This window comes from Coregonus lavaretus (genome assembly GCF_964263955.1).
Source record: "Coregonus lavaretus genome assembly, chromosome: 24".
NCBI lineage: Eukaryota > Metazoa > Chordata > Actinopteri > Salmoniformes > Salmonidae > Coregonus > Coregonus lavaretus.
In genome coordinates, this window is record NC_140011.1 from 9917051 (window position 1) to 9929593 (window position 12543).

Sequence of the window (12543 nt, forward strand, 5' to 3'; positions counted from 1 at the left end):
GGGTGGGATTAACATATTCTTCTTCTTCAATGGGGTTTATCGGCGGTTTTTGTGCATTACCTCCACCTACTGTACTGGAGTGTGGGCCATTGACAGGGAGAAACTAAATCCTACCTGCCAGCCCCGTTGCTCTTAAAAAAAGATAACAAAATATTTGAGACTATACCTAATGACGTTCTGCTCTATGTACTCTTTAAACTAATTTCCCGTATCCCCTTCTCCCTCATACTAGATCTCATCCTTTCTCTTTCCGTCTGATACTGCCCACACTGTAGCAATACATGCTCCACGGTATCTGTTTCCTGGCAATAATCACACTTTCCTGTTGGATGCTTTCCTATCACATTTGAGGCCTTATTCAACTGGTTGTGTCCCATCCTTATAAAAAATAGCCTCCTCTCTTCTGTCCCTTCCCGCCGTCCTACCCTCCTCGACTTTCCTCTGTACTTGAAATAAATACCTGCCCTTAGTATCTCTATTCCACTGCTACTTCCATCTCTGAACCATTTACATTTTAGTCATTTAGCAGACGCTCTTATCCAGAGCGACTTACAGTTAGTGAGTGCATACATTTTCATACTGGCCCCCCGTGGGAATCGAACCCACTACCCTGGCGTTGCAAACGCCATGCTCTACCAACTGAGCTACACGGGACCACCCTGTCCATATCAGGCATTTTGTCTCTGCATTGAAACTACAACCTCAACATCCCCACTACTAAGTGCTTGTTTAGCCAGTATATCAACTGCCTTGTTTCCCTCCACCCCCACATGGGATGGGACCCAAGTAAATCTTATCTGTAAACTCATTTGTCTAATCCTGCAATGGGTTTGTAGCACCTCATAAAGCAGGTCTTGTCTGCTATGTGAGCTAAAGGACTGGAGACTCATCAACACTGCACATTAATCAGAGCAAATTACTTCCTCCACCCACTGCAAAGCCAACAGTATGGCCATCAGCTCCACCGGATATTCAGCCAGATGATCTGTAATATGTTTCCTGACTGCCACCCCACATTCCTGCACTACAAATGCTGACCTAGTACATCCTGTCCTTGGATCTTTTGAACCATCTGTGTAAATGGCCACAAAATCCTGATACACAGTATCCAGATGTCTCTTAAACAAATCACATGGAACAACACCCTCCCTATCTTTCTGTAGTCTCTCCAACACTTCTAGATCAACTACTGGAGGCGGGAGTAGCCATGGTGGATTTACAGGAATAGCTACCGTTGGACTAAACTCCCTTCCATACAGTCCCATCTCCTTCGCCTAGGTATTACCCACCCACCCAAAGCTTGTGTTCTGTTCATGTTCCCAGCATGCCTGTAAAATCCCTTTCGCAGAATGAGACACCCCATGTCCCTGTAGGTTGACCCAATAATTCATTGCCAGCTGCTGTCTCCTAATCTGCAATGGCATATCCCCCATCTCCACCTGTAATGCAGACACTGTGGAGGTCCGAACCATATGCTATACTGCCATAGTCTATTACAGATCGGATCAATGCAACATACATGGTCCTCAATGAGGAACGCCCAGACCCCCACTCCTTCCCCGTAAAACAGTGAATTGCATTTAGCACCTTCTTACACTTTCCCATCACTCTCTCAATGTGTTCTGCCCAGGTCAGTCTAGTGTCAAAGTATACCCCAAGGAACCTAAAGGCCCCCACCCTCTCCATTTCTCCCATATAACCTCAAGCATACCTCATCTCCCACCTTCCTCCTGGTAAAGAAGACTGTCTGAGTTCTCTACAGAGAACCTGAATCCCCACATTAATGCCCACCGCTCTACCTCATCAATTGCTTTCTGTACCTTCCTGACTATGTATGGCACATTTCTTCCCCTCTTCCATAAGGCCCCATCATCTGCAATTAACGACCTTCCAATATCCGGCCGTACCTGAGAGTAAACATCCTTGATCATGATTGAGAACAACAGAGGACTAATCACGCTCCCCTGCGGTGTACCGTTATCCACCAGGTAGCTGCCTGATAGACCTTCCAAACAGGAAATCGTTTATCCAGTTGTACTTTCTTCCTCCTACCCCCATAATATCAAGCTTGATTAACAACCCCTCCTTTCACATCATGTCATACGCCTTCTCCACATCAAAAAAGACAGCTACAACAGTCTCCTTGTTCACCTGAGCCTTCCTGACCTCTGCTTCTAAGCAGAGCACTGGGTCCATAGTTCCCCTACCCTTCCTGAACCCACTCTGATGTGGCGATACTAGCCCCCTGCTCTCCAGGAAGTAAGTTAGCCTCTCCGTAATCATACGTTCCATAATCTTACATCCATGTGATGTTAAAGCTATTGGCCGATAGCTTGTTGGCCTCGTTGGGTCCTTCCCTGGCTTCCGGATTGGTACCACTACTGCCTCCTTCCAGCTGCCTGGTAGTTTCCCCTCCTACCACACTACAACACCAATACCTTATCCAGTGCCTCATCACTAAGATGGGCCAACATAACATAGCACACCTCATCTTTCCCAGGTGAAGTTAACCCAGCCTTACCCATTGCCCTTTTCACCTCTGCCATGGTAAATGGTGCATCCAGCACTCCAGGATGCTCCTCTCTCGTTCTCTCTCCCCCCTCTGACTATTTGCAGAGCTATGCACTTGGACAAACACTTAGACCATCACCTCTGCCTTCTCCTCATCTGTTACTGCCACATCCTTCCCACTCGTCAACACTGGATATTCCCACTCCCTTCTAACCCCAGTCATCCTCTTAATCATCCCCCACACTTCTCCCACAGGTGTCGCCAATGGTGTCACAGAACCGACAGCAACATGGCCTCTTTGCCTGACGGATAGTTCTCCTCACCAGGGCCTGCTTATACTGAATCAGATGTTGGAAGTTATGCGTCCTTTTCAGTACTCTAAATGCCCTGTTCCTACTCCTCACCATTGCCCCACACTCCTCCGTCCACCATGGGACTGCTTTCCTCCTCCTCCCTGAACTCTTAGGTATAGCCTCAGTAGATGCCCCCCCAACCCCCCTCTCCCCCCAACATCTCTGTCCCTACGAACCACTACATATCCCTGTATGATAAACTCCACAGTCGGTTTGAGCCATGTTTCCTGCACACAAATCACATCAGGCTTAGCTGGCATATCTACAACGAACTGCTTGAACTCCTGCCCATTAGCTAACAGGCTTCGAGCATTCCATTGTAGAACTACCACCACAACTAAGATCCAGTAATACATGACTCCACCCTCGGCTGATTGAGGTAATCTCGAACCTCTTCCCATGTCAACCCTGTCATACTCATGTCTCCCAGCAGCTTTCACTATCATCTCTACTTTAGCAGTGATATTGATAGCTCCTTCTATGAACATCACCAGCTTTCTCTTTTCTATGTATACCATATCACCACCCACCTGCCCAGTAATCCCTGGTCTAGATGCTCCTACCCATCTCTCCCTTGAACCTGTATCTCCCTGGACCTGGACCACCCTCACTGCCTCAGCATATGACACCTTCTCTCCACTCTCACTTGTTGCACCTCCACTGCCTGCCTCATTGCCTCACACCCACTATATGCCACACTATGAGCACCCCCATAGCTGAAGCACTTTGGTTGTACACCATCTCCACACTTCCCATACTCATGCTCCCCTCCACACCTGGCACACCTTTTTTTCTCTTTACAGGCTGTTGCCACATGCCCAAACCTCTGGCAGTTATAACATCTTAAAGGCTTCGGTACATAAGCCATCACATAATAACTCATATATCCTATGGTTACTTTATTTGGCAGTACCGGTCCTTGAAGTGTAACAGAATAGACGTGCTATCTACCCTAACCCCACCCCTTGTTGTTTGCGATCTTTGAACATTAACTAGAACGCCTCCTCTCAAGTTGTCGCTTACCTCTTTAGTGCTAACTGTTATATCTAGCCTAGTTGTAGAAGAACGGACATCTGCACAGTTTCACATTGAACATCACTCTGTCGTTTAATGACATGTGCCACGCATTCTGACAACCCATTCATCCGTAACGCAGCACACTGTCGTAAACCATAACAACGTACAGTACGACGTACAGCACGTCGTACCATACATAACATTTCCCCCCCCTTTCCAAAACCAGGGACTGGTACCATATATAAAATGTCCATAGGGCAAGAACCTAGAGTGATACCTGTAAGAAATAAACATTAACCCTTAAACGGATGGACTCTCCAAACTAGCCAGTTCAGTCCATTAACCTGGAGGTTGACTAAGACACCTAACGGAGCCTAAGAATGAAAAGAGGTTAAGTAGTCCTCCAGATAAGCAGGGCGAGTTCGTGCCCGCATAGGCCTTTCTTCCACCGCCACCGCTTGTGGCTCTGGCCCTTGGGGAACCCACAGAGGCTGGGGCTCAGGTGGTAGTGGTGGAGGAGGTCCATCCGGTGGCGTCTCTGGCCTGCATGTCTGTTTTGTGTGCCTTCGTGTTCCTTGAGGGGCAGGGACTTTTCTGAGGCGGCTGGCGTGCCAGCGTGATCCATTGCTCATCATGAATGTGGCGGGCCCCAGTTGTCGACTGACCTGCAAGGGGTCCGACCAGAATGAGGCCATTTTGTTGCACCGCTGAGGCCGTCGGGCTCGGACCCAGTCTGACACTTGAATGATCGACTTCTTCACCCTGTGTGCCTTGTCAAAACGCTGTTTCATTGCTCTTTGGTGCCTGGTCACTGCCTGCTGTTCTTGGGTGCGCCTAGTCGCCGGTTCTGCTACTCTCTGTGTTCTGAGTCTGTCCAGTGGCAGTTCCATCTCACGACCTAGCATGAGGGATGCCGGGGAGACCTGTGTTGTTGTGTGTTTGCTTGCTCTGTAGTGCATTAGCGTTTGATTCAAAGCAGTTTGGAACGTGCACCCCTGGACCAGGTGCGCTCTGATGCCGTTCTTCAGCGTTTGGTTGAAGCGTTCCACCCCTCCGTTAGCTTGTGGGTTGTAGTAGGCCGTGCGGATGTGTTTGATTCCCTTGTTGCTGAGATATGAGGAGAACTCGGCAGAGGTTAGCTGGGGCCCATTGTCCGTGGTAAGGGTGAGGGGTAGGCCCCACCTTGTGAACAGGCTGTCTAGGATGTCCACGATGGCCTGTGCTGTGACAGTTCCGACAGGAACCACTTCTGGCCACTTAGAGTGGAGGTCATACACCACCACCAGGAAGCGCTGATGGTGAGGGACTGCGTGTCCATGGATCTCGCCACAGATGTCCAGTTGGATGTGCTCCCAGGGGTGGGACGGCCATGCGAGAGGCTGCAGGGGGGGTGGGGCGGACTGTCCTGTTTTCCCACTGAGGAGGCATGCAGCACAATCCCTGACCAGGGCTTCAATGTCGTGGTCGATGCCTGGCCACCACACAAGGTCTCGACATCGCTGTTTGACCTTGACTATGCCCAAGTGACCCTCGTGCGCCATGGATAGAACACGCGCACGCAGGCCACTCGGGACCACAGTGCAAAACCCTTGAGAGACACAGACTTCTTCCCAGCAAGAAAGTTCGTGCTTCACTCTGGCGAAAGTCGCCAGCTCTTCCGGCACATGTGCTGGTCATCCAGTGCGTATGTAGGTGCGCAGGGTAGACAGTGTGGGATCCTGTTCCGATGCTTGCTTCAGCTCCTCCAGTGAGACGACTGACTGAAGAGGAGCGTAGAGCATTTGTACAAGCTCTGTTTCGTTGTCGTCTGGCAAGACGGTCGGAGTAGGAGCGTCAAAGGAGCGTGAGAGGAGGTCTGCTACCACGTTATCCCTCCCCGGAGTGAACTTCAGCTGATAGTCATACTGTCTGAGGCGGTCGGCCCATCTGTGCAGCCGAAGTGGCTTGTGGCCAGTTCCTGATGCTGACAGTAGCGTTGTGAGGGACTGGTGGTCGGTTCGGAGTGTGAACAGACGGCCATATAGGTAGAGGTGCCACCTTTCGCACGCCCAGACACAGGCCAGTGCTTCTCGTTCGCCCACAGAGTACCGTTGTTCTGTGGGGCTCAGGGCCCTTGAGGCGAAGGCGACGGGCCTCTCAATGCCATTCTGCAGCTGTGAGAGGACAGCTCCTAGTGCTCCAGCTGAGGCGTCACATGTGACAATGGTGTGGCAGACGGGGTCAAAGTGAGCCAAGACTGGGGCTGTGGTGAGCTGGCTCTTCAGTGAGCGGACCGCGTCTGAGCAGGCTGCCGTCCAGGCCCATGGCTCATCCTTCTTGAGGAGCTGTGGTCTGAGAGTAGTGGGGCAGAAACCGGAGGTAGTAAGCTGTCATGCCCAAGAATGAGGCCACCTGAGAGGCTGAGGTCGGTTCCGGGATCCGGTGGACGGCTTCAATGTTCGACATGAGTGGGGCAATGCCTTTGGCCGACAGGCGGAAGCCCACAAACTCGACGGCTGGAGCTGCAAAGGTGCACTTTCCACCGTTCAGGGTCAGGTTGTTCCGCAGTAGAGCAGTGAATACTCTGTGGAGTCGATAATCATGGATGTGGAGGTCAGGGCCGTGGACCACGATGTCATCCAGATAGACCGCCACCCCAGGTATTCCAGCGAGGATGGTGCTCATCACCTTCTGGAAGCAGCTGGGGGCGGAGCTAAGTCCAAAAGGCATGCGTGTATATCTGAACACGCCAGCATGTGTGACAAAGGCCGTGAGGTCTCTGCTAGCTGCATGGAGGGGTACCTGAAGATAACCCTGACGAAGGTCAAGCTTCGTGAAGATCGTGGAGCCATGGAATTGTGCGGTCAGCTCCTCAGCTGTAGGCAAGGGGTACTTATCCGGGACAACGGCCTTGTTCACAGCACGGAGATCCACACAGGTCCGGATTCCACCTGACTTTTTGGTTGCAATGACCAAGTTTGAAATCCAGGGGGCAGCGTTGACTGGCTCAATGATGCCTGCATCCAACTGTGACTGGAGATCTTTTGTGACGTCATCACGCAGTGCAAAGGGAATGCGCCGCAGGGGCTGCATGACTGGGGTCACTTCCGGATTCACTAGGGGCCTGTGAGTAAAGGCTGTGAGGCAGCCCATCAAACAGAGTCGGCCAGTTCTGTTGCCATGTGCAGGTAACCTGGTAGATAGCTGACCCACTGTCATCTCTCAGTGTGAATCCCAAGCCTGTGAAGAGGTCGAGGCCCAGGAGGTTGGCACCCCGCTTTGCAACATGAAATGTGAATGATGGCAGATGTTTGGTGCCGTAGTGTACTGGGACCTGGAGGGTGCCTACAATGTCTATCTTAGATCTACCGTACCCACACAGGGCAGTGGAGGGCTGTTGGAGTGGTAGGTGACTGAAAAACTTGTAGTAAGTGGCAAGGTTGAGCAACGACACCGCAGCGCCAGTATCCAGCAGCAAAGGCAAACCCACCTCACCCAGCTGCACAGTGCATGTCCTGAATGACACATGGTTGGTGGAGACGGTTCAGATTTCCGTGTGTTCATGTTGAGAGTGAGATGAAACGAAGGGCCTGTTCTGGGTGGAGCTAGTAGCAGGGGGAGAACGACACACTTTCGCAAAGTGATTGTATTTTGAACAGTTCTTGCATATTTTCCCACGGGCTGGGCAGTTTGAAGCCCTTGAATTGTGAGAGCTAGCCCCACAGTTGCCACAGCTAGTTCTGTTTGTTTGTCTGTGTGCCTGCTGCACGGGCATGTCGGTGTCTGTGTCCATGCAGCTATCGACGCGGGAGGGCGTGCGCGGCGCGTGATCGTTGTAGTGCGCCTGCTCGGGCTGAAGCTGCTGTGTGAGAATGGCTGGGGGCCGAGTGTATGCTGCAGAGCTGTCTGTTAGCATAGAAGAGCATTCCAACGCCGCTTCAACCTGGAGTGCTATTTTAATAGCTCCATCTAGTTGTAAATTATCCGATTCCAAAAGCAGTTTCTCCCTTGTCTTTTCACATAACGTCCCCTCTATCAACTGATCCCTGATGATCTCGTCCTGAAGTGTCCCGTAGTTACAAGAGCTAGCCAAATCCCTCAGATTAGCCACGTAGCTGGATGGACTCACCCGGCCGTTGGTGTCTCTTCCGTAGCCGGTAGCGTCGGAGGAGCACTCGCTCTTTCCCGGCGAAGTGGTTCCGTAAGAGGCTGACTGCAGCAGTGAATGTAGGAGCCGATCCAAGCGCTCTGAAAATCCTCTGTCCCTCTGTACCAAGGCAGTGACGGAGCAGTGCTGTCCTCCGCTTGTCGGAGATTGTAGAAAAGTCCATAGCTTCTAGATAAGTGTTAAAACTATCAAGCCAGTTATTCCACGGGACTGGAGGTTCGCCAGGCACGGCGAGGAATGGTGCTGGCGGTGGTAAACTGAATTCAGCCATCTTCGTCGCCAATGTTATATCTAGCCTAGTTGTAGAAGAACGGACATCTGCACAGTTTCACATTGAACATCACTCTGTCGTTTAATGACATGTGCCACGCATTCTGACAACCCATTCATCCGTAACGCAGCACACTGTCGTAAACCATAACAACGTACAGTACGACGTACAGCACGTCGTACCATACATAACACTAACACCCACAGGCACTCCTTTATCACCCCTTTAATCCACTGCTTCCCTGCTTGATCAGTCCAGCTGCCCGACTCCACCTTACACTTCCGTATTTGCTTCACTCAGAGCTTTTTCCCTCTACGCCATGTCCAACAAGCTACCATCTCTTAACACTTTAGCATTGACAACTTCCCCAATCAACTCTTATCACAGCCGTCAACCTTATCGGACTAATCGCCCCAACTCCCCCCTAAACTTCAGAATCACTTTTTGCTCCTCCTCACCTCCATGCTCCCCTCGCGACTTATCTTGCCCTTCCTCGGCACTCTCTACCTCCAAACTGCAGCTAGCGTCGGAAACTATGTTGCTCTCCTCAAACTAATTTTTCTGCCTCCATAGACCTCTCGCTCCCCTTCAAACCCCTACTCCCTATCTCTCCCGCTTTCTTTTCTATTTCTTACTCCCCCTTTATTTGTACCACTATGCTCCATACGTGCTTCACTTTCTTCTCCATCACTATCTCCTACCATCTCTGACCCAGTCACAGCCGTGCCGAACCGCCACCACACCGAGTAAAGTTTGATTGTTTGTTTATCAACTATTGCCCGCTAGCCACAGCTTTCAGCCTCTCCCACACTTCTGTCCACTATGAACCTTCCTGGACCGATTCAAATATTGTACGTCAGCGTTTGTTTATATGTGGGTGTGTTCCACTGACTATCTGTTGTACTGCAGTAACCTAACGTAGCCAGCCAGCACGTAGCAGGCGTCAAAGAAACGCCTGAAACTAGATCCACTACATACTGGCGCAGACTTTCTAAACCATACTGTCTTTGATACTTTTCTCGATGAGAATAAACAATACTGTAGGGGGAGGCACTCTTCTGCATTGTTCAACCAATCCAGTAAATCTGAGGAGGAGTTAAAATGGAGTGGCGCCTTGTTAGTTGCGTCACAGCATTGTTATTATACCTCAATTACCACTAGATAGCACAACAACAAAGTCAAAATTGGCTATATCATAAAAACTCATATATATTTTTTTTTACATATATTGCTTTTTGGTCATCATTTAAGGTTAGGGTTAGGTATAATAATAATAAATAATAATAATAATAATAATAATAAGTATAAGGTTAGCAGTGTGGTTAAGGTTATGGCTAATGTTAGCTTAAAATCACATTTTAAGAAAATAAATTGTAGAAATAGGCAGGGTTTACTGTGGCTGTGGTAACTACTGACGATAGTGCGTCACAGGCTTTCCATTTCCCCTGAAAACCGGAACATCGGGTTGTTTTGGACTCAGCAGAGGCTAGTCCACAGATAGAACAACGAGACAGATATTTCACTGGATGTATACATGTGAAGCATTCTCTTGGCACTACCAATTATGGTAGTGAGAGGAAGCCCAAGGGCCAGAAGTGGGTGAAAATTTACATTTACATTACATTTTAGTCATTTAGCAGACGCTCTTATCCAGAGCGACTTACAGTTAGTGAATTTTTTTTATACTGGCCCCCCGTGGGAATCGAACCCACAACCCTGGCGTTGCAAACGCCATGCTCTATCAACTGAGCTACATCCCTGCCGGCCATTCCCTCCCCTAGCCTGGACAACGCTGGGCCAATTGTGCGCCGCCCATGAGTCTCCCGGTCGCGGCCGGCTGCGACAGAGCCTGGATTCGAACCAGGATCTCTAGTGGCACAGTTAGCACTGCGATGCAGTGCCTTAGACCACTGCGCCACTCAGGACCTATATGGATTTTGTCCTACATTCTGCCAAATTTCTCATCATTTGATCTCAATACAAGTTTCTGTTCCCAAAACTACAATATATTATAAACAGAGTGGATTAAGTTTTGTAGACTTTACCCTTTGCCAAAGTTATTTTTTAAATTGCGTTGTTTAGGAGTGCAAAGGCGAATTGCGTTATTGCACAAATATGCTAGAACGCATGCTAGAACGCACCAATAGGATCTCCCTAGTTCGTGCTTGGCTCTCCCCACCTTCTTGCTTGTTCTGCCCACTATGACTCATTGGTTTCCATCTGAAACCACAGGCTGTGGTTTATCTTGGTTTAGTTATAACAATCTTTGCTAGTCCTGCAGATGCTGCACTGTACAGAGCCAAGATTAAATGGGTGCATTCAAGATACAATCATGTAATCAGTGGTGTAAAGTACTTAAGTAAAAATACTTTAAAGTACTACTTAAGAAGTTTTTTTGGGTATCTGTACTTTACTTTACTATTTATATTTTTGACAACTTTTACTTTTACTTCACTACATTCCGAAATAAAATAATGTACTTTTTAATCCATACATTTCACCTGACACCCAAAAGTACTCGTTACATTTTGCATGCTTAGCAAGACAGGAAAATTGTCTAATCCGCATACTTATCAAGAGAACATCCCTGGTCATCCCTACTGCCTCTGATCTGGAGGACTCACTAAACACATGCTTTGCTAGTAAATTATGTCTGAGTGTTGGAGTGTGCCCCTGGCTATCTGTAAAGAAATAACAAACTAGAAAATGTGGCCGTCTGCTTTGCTTAACATAAGGAATAAATGATTTATACTTGTACTTTTACTTTTGATACTTAAGTATATTTCAGCAATTACATTTACTTTTGATACTTAAGTATATTTAAAACCAAAGACTTGTAGACTTTTACTCAAGTAGTATTTTACTGGGTGACTTTCACTTTTACTTTAGTCATTTTCTATTAAGGTATCTTTACTTTTACTCAAATATGACAGTTGGGTACTCATCACTAAGCTAAGGACCCTGTGTCTAAACACCTCCCTCTGCAACTGGATCCTGGACTTCCTGACGGGCCGCCCCCAGGTGGTAAGGGTAGGTAACAACACATCCGCCACTCTGATCCTCAACACGAGGGCCCCTCAGGGGTGCGTGCTCAGTCCCCTCCTGTACTCCCTGTTCACTCATGAATGCATGGCCAGGCACGACTCCAACACCATCATTAAGTTTGCCGATGACACAACAGTAGTAGGCCTGATCACCGACAACGACAAGACAGCCTATAGGGAGAAGGTCAGAGACCTGGCCGTGTGGTGCCAGGACAACAACCTCTCCCTCAACGTGATCAAGACAAAGTAGATGATTGTGGACTACAGGAAAAAGAAGAGGACCGAGCAAGCCCCCATTCTCATCTACGGGGCTGTAGTGGAGCAGGTTGAGAACTTCAAGTTCCTTGGTGTCCACATCACCAACAAACTAACATGGTCCAAGCACACCAAGACAGTCGTGAATAGGCCACGACAAAACCTATTCCCCTTAAGGAGACTGAAAAGATTTGGCATGGGTCCTCAGATCCTCAAAAGGTTCTACAGCTGCACCATCGAGAGCATCCTGACTGGTTGCATCACTGCCTGGTATGGCAACTGCTCGGCCTCCGACCGCAAGGCACTACAGAGGGTAGTGCGAACGGCACAGTACATCACTGGGGCCAAGCTTCCTGCCATCCAGGACCTCTATACTAGGCGTGTCAGAGAAAGGCCATAAAAATTGTCAGACTCCAGCCACCCTAGCCATAGACTGTTCTCTCTGCTACCGCACGGCAAGCGGTACCGGAGCGCCAAGTCTAGGTCCAAGAGGCTTCTAAACAGCTTCTACCCCCAAGCCATAAGACTCCTGAACATCTAATCAAATGGCTACCCAGACTATTTGCTTGTAAGCAAGCATTTCACTGTTAGGTATACAACTGTTGTATTCGGTGCATGTGACATAACATTTTATTTTATTTTTCCACCACTGCATGTAATGCTAATGTTTAGGCATACAGTGGGGAAAAAAAGTATTTAGTCAGCCACCAATTGTGCAAGTTCTCCCACTTAAAAAGATGAGAGAGGCCTGTAATTTTCATCATAGGTACACGTCAACTATGACAGACAAATTGAGAAAATAAAATCCAGAAAATCCCATTGTAGGATTTTTAATGAATTTATTTGCAAATTATGGTGGAAAATAAGTATTTGGTCACCTACAAACAAGCAAGATTTCTGGCTCTCACAGACCTGTAACTTCTTCTTTAAGAGGCTCCTCTGTCC